At 52.4% G+C, this 6,000-nt stretch overlaps 1 protein-coding gene across 2 annotated transcripts in view; it reads left to right on the top strand.

Moving 5' to 3' along the window:
- Window positions 1-2,115: 2,115 nt before the first annotated feature.
- Window positions 2,116-6,000, top strand: part of ELK3 (ETS transcription factor ELK3) — a 64,894-nt gene continuing 61,009 nt past the window's right edge. The window contains exon 1 of one of the 2 annotated variants that reach the window (XM_053661661.1): window positions 2,116-2,503. The gene's annotated coding sequence lies outside the window, so the exon portion shown is untranslated. The remainder of the gene's footprint in view (window positions 2,504-6,000) is intronic. The other variant, XM_053661660.1, reaches the window with a different exon arrangement.

The raw sequence follows: 6,000 nt of genomic DNA, 5'->3' as shown, positions 1-6,000 counted from the left end.
AGGTCAGCGTCCCTGACTGAACAGTCAGGTATTGCATGTTTTAAGAATCCCCGTGACATACCAGCGTGCCTGTTGTGGCACATCGGTGGAAAGTCACTGATGTAAAACACGGGGAACACGGGAGTTCTTCGAATGGTCTGGGAAGGGGGAAGGCCGCCTGTAAGTGTCTCAGAAGGTGCTTCAGACCAGGAGGCATTTCCTCCAAACAATTAGACGGCCTGACCAAAAATAACAACAACAACAGCAAAAACCTTGTACATCTTAGTAGTCTACAAAGATTTGTGAAAAAATATAATAAAAAGCACGAAAGCCACCGTTTAACTTATGTTTGGCTTTGCCATGTACTTTTCAAAATAAAGCAACGTGGTGTTCATTGTGTGTGTGAGGTATTTTTTTTCTCCTGGATAAGGGTAATAAAATAAGTTTACATTCTCCCAGTTCACACAGCCAGGTGGATGAGGAGGGACACGGAGTGAACTCTGCTGAGAGACCAGAGAAGCCGACCGGGGATTAAAACGATAATCCCTCAAGTGGAAAATGAGCTGTGAAAAATCAGGGGCTGGTCAACAGCCCTCTGCCTCATATCTTATCTTCTCCAGCTCTACTCTCCTACCTGGTCCCACCCCACACCCTCAGGTTTTCTCAACCCCCTGAGAGGGCTGGTGGGCCTTGTCACACCTCTCAGTGAATTATTCACGCCTACCAGGAAGCAAACGTCCTGAACTGGACTGTCTTCTGAATCAGGTGGTCTGACTTGAGCGGGGGTTGGGGAGCTGGTACTTACTAGATACAACCAATACAATACAACCCTGGCCTTTAAAGGCCCCCAGTTGGCTAAACAAATACTCTTTCTGAAAGATTACAAAGATAAACAAATAAGTGGATAAAGTCTTAGAATGGGGTCTTTTAAAAAGGGCTCACGCCTTGCCCCCAGGGAATCGGACTTAATTGGCTTGGGTTGTGTGGGGAGATCAGTAGTTTTCAAAACACACCCTGGGAGGTCCTCAAGTTCGCCCCGCTGAAAAAGGTCCCCAGACGTACCGAATCAGGAACACTGGAGGTCGAGGCTGGGCAACCAGTGTTTTAACGAGCCACCCCATCCCCCGACTTCCCAACCCTGGGATGCTGTGGTGCACGCTCAAGTCTGAGAGCCATTGTTCCGAGCTTAGAAATGGAGAGCCCAGGAAGGTGAGTAGTTGGAATTGGAGCACAGGGCTTGGGGTTAGGGACTCTCTCAGGGGCACCCTTCTCCTTCCTCTCAGCCTCAGGGCGGTGGGTAAACTCGTCTGTCAGAGCTGGGCCTGAACCCTCTAGGGTAGGCGGTCCCTGAAGGATATTGCGGTGTAGAGTCAGTTTTGGGACCACAAGAACCTCCCTCCAAAGCCTCAGTCAGTCGGCCCCTTGGTCGCCGCTCAGTTCCCTACGGAGCTCCTCGGCGGCCAGGAAAGGGTTGGCCTGTGGTAGGCCATAGTGAGCGGCCAAAAAGGTCTCTTCCTGGAAAATCCTGGCTTCCAGTTGAAGGCTTCTCATCCTTTTCCCCAAAGTGGGCCCCCTACTCTGAGCGCTGGCTTTAAAAACAAAACAAAACAAAAAAAATCCCAGACAGGAACTGTGTCCATCCCCAAAAACCGTGTCTCCTTTTCTGCACGCCCACCATCTATGTACTCACCCTAAGCAATCGCGCCCCCGCCCACGTTAAAAGCAGCCCTTTTCCCAGAGCATCCAAACGCTGAACCCCACTCCTGACGCCCACCCCCCACCCCTGCAGCACAATTCCTTCATCCCAGCGGTCAGAAAACAGCAAGTTCAGCGGCCTCCCCACTTCGGGCCTCCCCACCTAGGCCAACTGGGCAAGGCCCGATCCCGCTACAGTGCCCAGCGCAGTCCCCAGCGCAGGGACCCCTGGGGAAGGGGAGGGACCCCCGGTTCGGCCGCAACCGAGGGTCGTCGCCCCAGCGCATCCGGGACGGCGTCCTTGGGTTTCTGGCCCAGTTGCACCCCCGCCCCCCGTGGGGAGGGGCTGCGGCCGCCGGGAGACGCTCAGGGTCTGGTGGCTCCTCCCCTGGGGTGGCCGAGCAGGAAGCGGGGCGCGCGGCGGGCGGGGGCGCGGGGGCGCGCGGCGCGGTGCGGACGGGCGCGCGGGGCGAGGCGGCGGAGTATGCGCGGGCCTGGGCGGCCAGCCCCGGCGCACAGCCGCGGCCGGGGCGCGCGGCGCGGGGCGGAAAAGCCTGTTTACACAGACTGCACACCGCCTGGGGAATAATGCAGTAAAGGAAGTGAGCCGGCTCGGCCTGACTGCTCCAACTTCCTGCTCTCACACACACCAGAGGGGAAAAAAAAAGAGGAGTGAGAGAAAGAAAAAAAGGGGGGAAAAATCAGGATCTCATTACAAGAGCAACAGACCGTCTGCAGACGCCTGTCAGCATGGAAAGTCGGGGGCTTTCGCCCGGTTCCTCCTAGAAATTCCCTCGAAGAAGGATCTTGAAAGCTCCCCCACATCTGGGTAGGTAGCAGGGCTTCTGCCTGTTGCTGGGACAGTTGCAAAGTTTCGTTGGGGGTGTTTTTTCTTTCTTTGGCTTGGTGGGGGTTGGGCGGTGGGCGCCGTGGGGTGGGCTGCGGGCCGGCTTTTGGGGGGGGGGCGGCGGCCGCCGGGAGGGGGCTCAGCCGGGATGCTCCTGCGCCCGTGCCGCCGCCCACCCATCCGGAGCTCCGCGCCGGTCCTCGCGCCCAGCCCCGGGCTGCGGCGACCCTGCGCTGGCGTCACCCGGCCCTGGGGCTGAGCTGAGAGCCCAGAGGAGGGGTGCGCTCATGCAGTAGGGGGACGGTGAGACCTGGGGACCTTGGGAGGAGCAGTGACTGGAGCAGGCTGAGTGACTACTGGACCACCGTTGACCTGCCAGGCGGGGCGCCCCGCGGGGTGGCGGTGGGCACCGATGCTCGGAGTCTGGGAGACTGGGGTGGAGAGGGCGGCGGAGGGCGTGCGGAGCTGAGACGCTAGGCTGGGGGCTGCGGCCACTCGCTCGGCAGGTGACCCCCGCCAGGGTCACAGCCCCAGGCGCACGCCCAGCCGGACCTTTAAAAGCCAGCGGAGTCCTTACTAAACACTGATTTGGAGGACAGGGCAGTGGGCAGTGGGAGGTTTTGTCGCCCCCCCCCCCCAGCTCTTTAGGAAAGGGGCTCCTCAGCTGCCGACCGAGTGTGGGCCTGTAGTGCTACTGTAACTTTTTGGGGAGGGGGAAAAATAAAAATTTTAGAGAGTTAAAAAAGAAAAATAAGAGGTCTTGGTTATCTGCTTTCAGAACTGAATCATCCTGAGGACAAGCTGCAGTAAGGCGGCGGGTGGGGGTGGGAGCAAGAAATGTTATTTCAGAAACTGCAAAAGGGGCTTTTTCGAAAAAAAAAAAAATAAAACGAGTGTCGGGAGAGTTTCTGGCTTGTCTGGAAACTGCAAGACTAATTGCCATGCGCTTCCGCTTTGAAACTGGCAGCAGACAGCATCTTGAAAATGACTCACTGGAGGAGCTCACAAAGAAACTGTGGTTTGCTCCTTCTCAGGTTTATGTATTTGTGCCTTTTACAGTTTCCTTTGTAGTGTTGGAGCGGTCCCCCGCCCCTCTCCCGCCGGCCCCCTCCCACCCTCCCGCTTTTGAAAGCCCCTGGCCGGTCTTTAACTCCCCCGAGCACCCCAGCCGGGAGAGGGGGTTTGGGGGGAGGCTGAGTTGTTTTTGGAGTTGGCTGGGAAGAGGGTTAAAGGGATTCTGCTGCTGCAGGGGGAAAAAGTTCCCTGAATTTTCCACTGGCTGCTGCAGGAAGAGAGAGCCCCTTTAGTCATTGCTAAGTAATGTCTGCACACACACCAACTAATCTCATTAGGAGTTTCCGCTGCTCCGCACAGGAGGGGTTTTGTGCAGCCACCGTCAGCCAGGCGAGCCCTGCGCTGGAGAGGGAGACAAGTTACGGCTTTATTTGCTTGGAGGTGCAGCCGCCAGCCGAACCCTTTCAGGGTTGCATCTTTGCAAACTTTGGAGTCACTTTGGATTTCGGACTTACAGGTTTTTCTTTGCCAGTTGTGGATGTGAAGTTTCTATTGCCTAAGCCGCTCCACACGCCCATCCTCTCGCGTCTGTGCTTCAGTCTTTGTTTGGGGGGGGGGGGGGAGGAGGTGGAAGAGATGGGAAACCAAGCATGTTCCAGGCATCTTATTAATGAGCTCAAATCGGTTACTGAGCCTCATTGCCTTCTTGCCAAACAAAATACCCTCTGATCTCTCTCCCTTTCTCTTCTCTTTCTCTCTCTCTGTGACACATTCATTTGGGAAAGGTCAGTTATGAGTTTCAATTTATGGGGATTATAAAATACAAATTGTGTTAGGAGGGCACGTGGGTCATACGGTTAAGAAGACTGTCCATAAGTGTTTTGAGAGTTTCCAGTAATAGTCTTGTCCTGCCTGCATAAACCCCTGATGGTCTTTCTATGCCAAATATAGCCAGGGCCTTCTGGCCGTTTCTTTTTTCTCCCTTTTAAACCTTTATATGATGGAAATGTATAGAGCTACTGAAAAGGGTAAAGAACTTGAAGGGACCCAGTTGGAACTGTAGGGCTCCTTTATTGCCAAGGCCATGCTGCTGTCTTGAGGGTTTCTAAGGTATTGGCCCCCCTTTTTTTTAAGTGTGGCAAAGCATGTCCTAAAAACAGCTCTATGAGTCCGACCAGGTAGTGAGTCATTAGGCATCAGTGTAGGGTGTCCCTGACACTGTGCCTGGCACAGAGTAGATGCTCAGTAAGTTGTTGCTTTGAAAGCTGTGAGTAGGACTCACGATAAATAGATAAGGGGAAAAAAGCTTTGCAAAGTGTACCTCATTCCGCATGAGCATTTCTTAAGGATGGAGGTTGTGAATATTCTCTCCAGACTCCACTTCCTTCAAAATACAAAGGAGGTAATTAGAAGTCTTCATTACAATACATTATTATTTGGATAGTTATCACCTGGGAGTAACTTTGCCTCTCAGGGGGCATTTGACAGTATCTGGAGACATTTTGGTTGTCCTACCAGAGGGGGTGCTGTTGGCCTCTAGTGGACAGAGGTCAGGGGTGCTGGTACACATCCAACAATGTACAGGGCAGCCCCCCCCCAAAGCATTTTTCAGCCCAAATTGTCAGTGGTGCCCAGCCTGAGCAACTCTTGTGTGCATTAGTGATGATGATAATTCTCTTCCATGCATTCACTCAATGAAGAGGACATTTAAAACTCATTAGCTGCACTTTTTGGCCACCTGTGTGATGCTATGCATGAGTTTTCTCTCTCCTCTTCTCTTTCTTTCTGGTCAGTCGTGTGCAGTAGCATGTCATGCAAGTGAACACTTGGTGGTGTGCCTTTGTGACCTGCATTAGACCATCTCTGAACCTCACGTGGTACTAAAAATGCTTTTTGGACCAGAGTGGCAGATAGGAGAGAGCAGTGATTTTTTTTTTTCAGCTTCATTTGAAACTTGATGTTTCCTAAACATTTACTCAAGACATCTCTTTCTCTTATTTAAAAAAGTTAATAATTCAAAACCGGTAGCATACAGTAAAGGTAACTCTGAGATCATATATTGAAATTTATATTTGTAATAACTTTTTGGAACTTGGATATTTTCCTGAAATTGATTTTAAAGGACTTCCAGGCAGTGCATATAAATTGAAAATATTCCTTTCTTAGCTGTCCGATACTGAGTTTTCTGTGTTGCCCAATTATATGTATAGATCTGATTCAGAAACCAGTATGGTTGCAAAGCATCACCTATTGACAGACCCAGAACACTTAAAAAATAAATCCAAGGTTGTGACCTCCTGGAATAGAGTTTTCCCCCCCACTAATGGTGAGTTACTGCTTACTAAGTAATAGCTTCGCTCCTTTGCAGTCCCAGAGAAGGATGCATCCATCTCCAAGTTTCCCAGACCTGAGTTCCTCATTAAACCTTAAAAGAAGTCGGTTCTCTGTCCCTCTGGCTGTGCCCT

Source organism: Artibeus jamaicensis, unplaced genomic scaffold (assembly GCF_021234435.1).
Source record: "Artibeus jamaicensis isolate MK-2021 breed Jamaican fruit bat unplaced genomic scaffold, CSHL_Jam_final contig_233, whole genome shotgun sequence".
Taxonomy (NCBI): Eukaryota; Metazoa; Chordata; class Mammalia; order Chiroptera; family Phyllostomidae; genus Artibeus; species Artibeus jamaicensis.
This window is presented reverse-complemented; position numbering and strand designations above follow the sequence as displayed.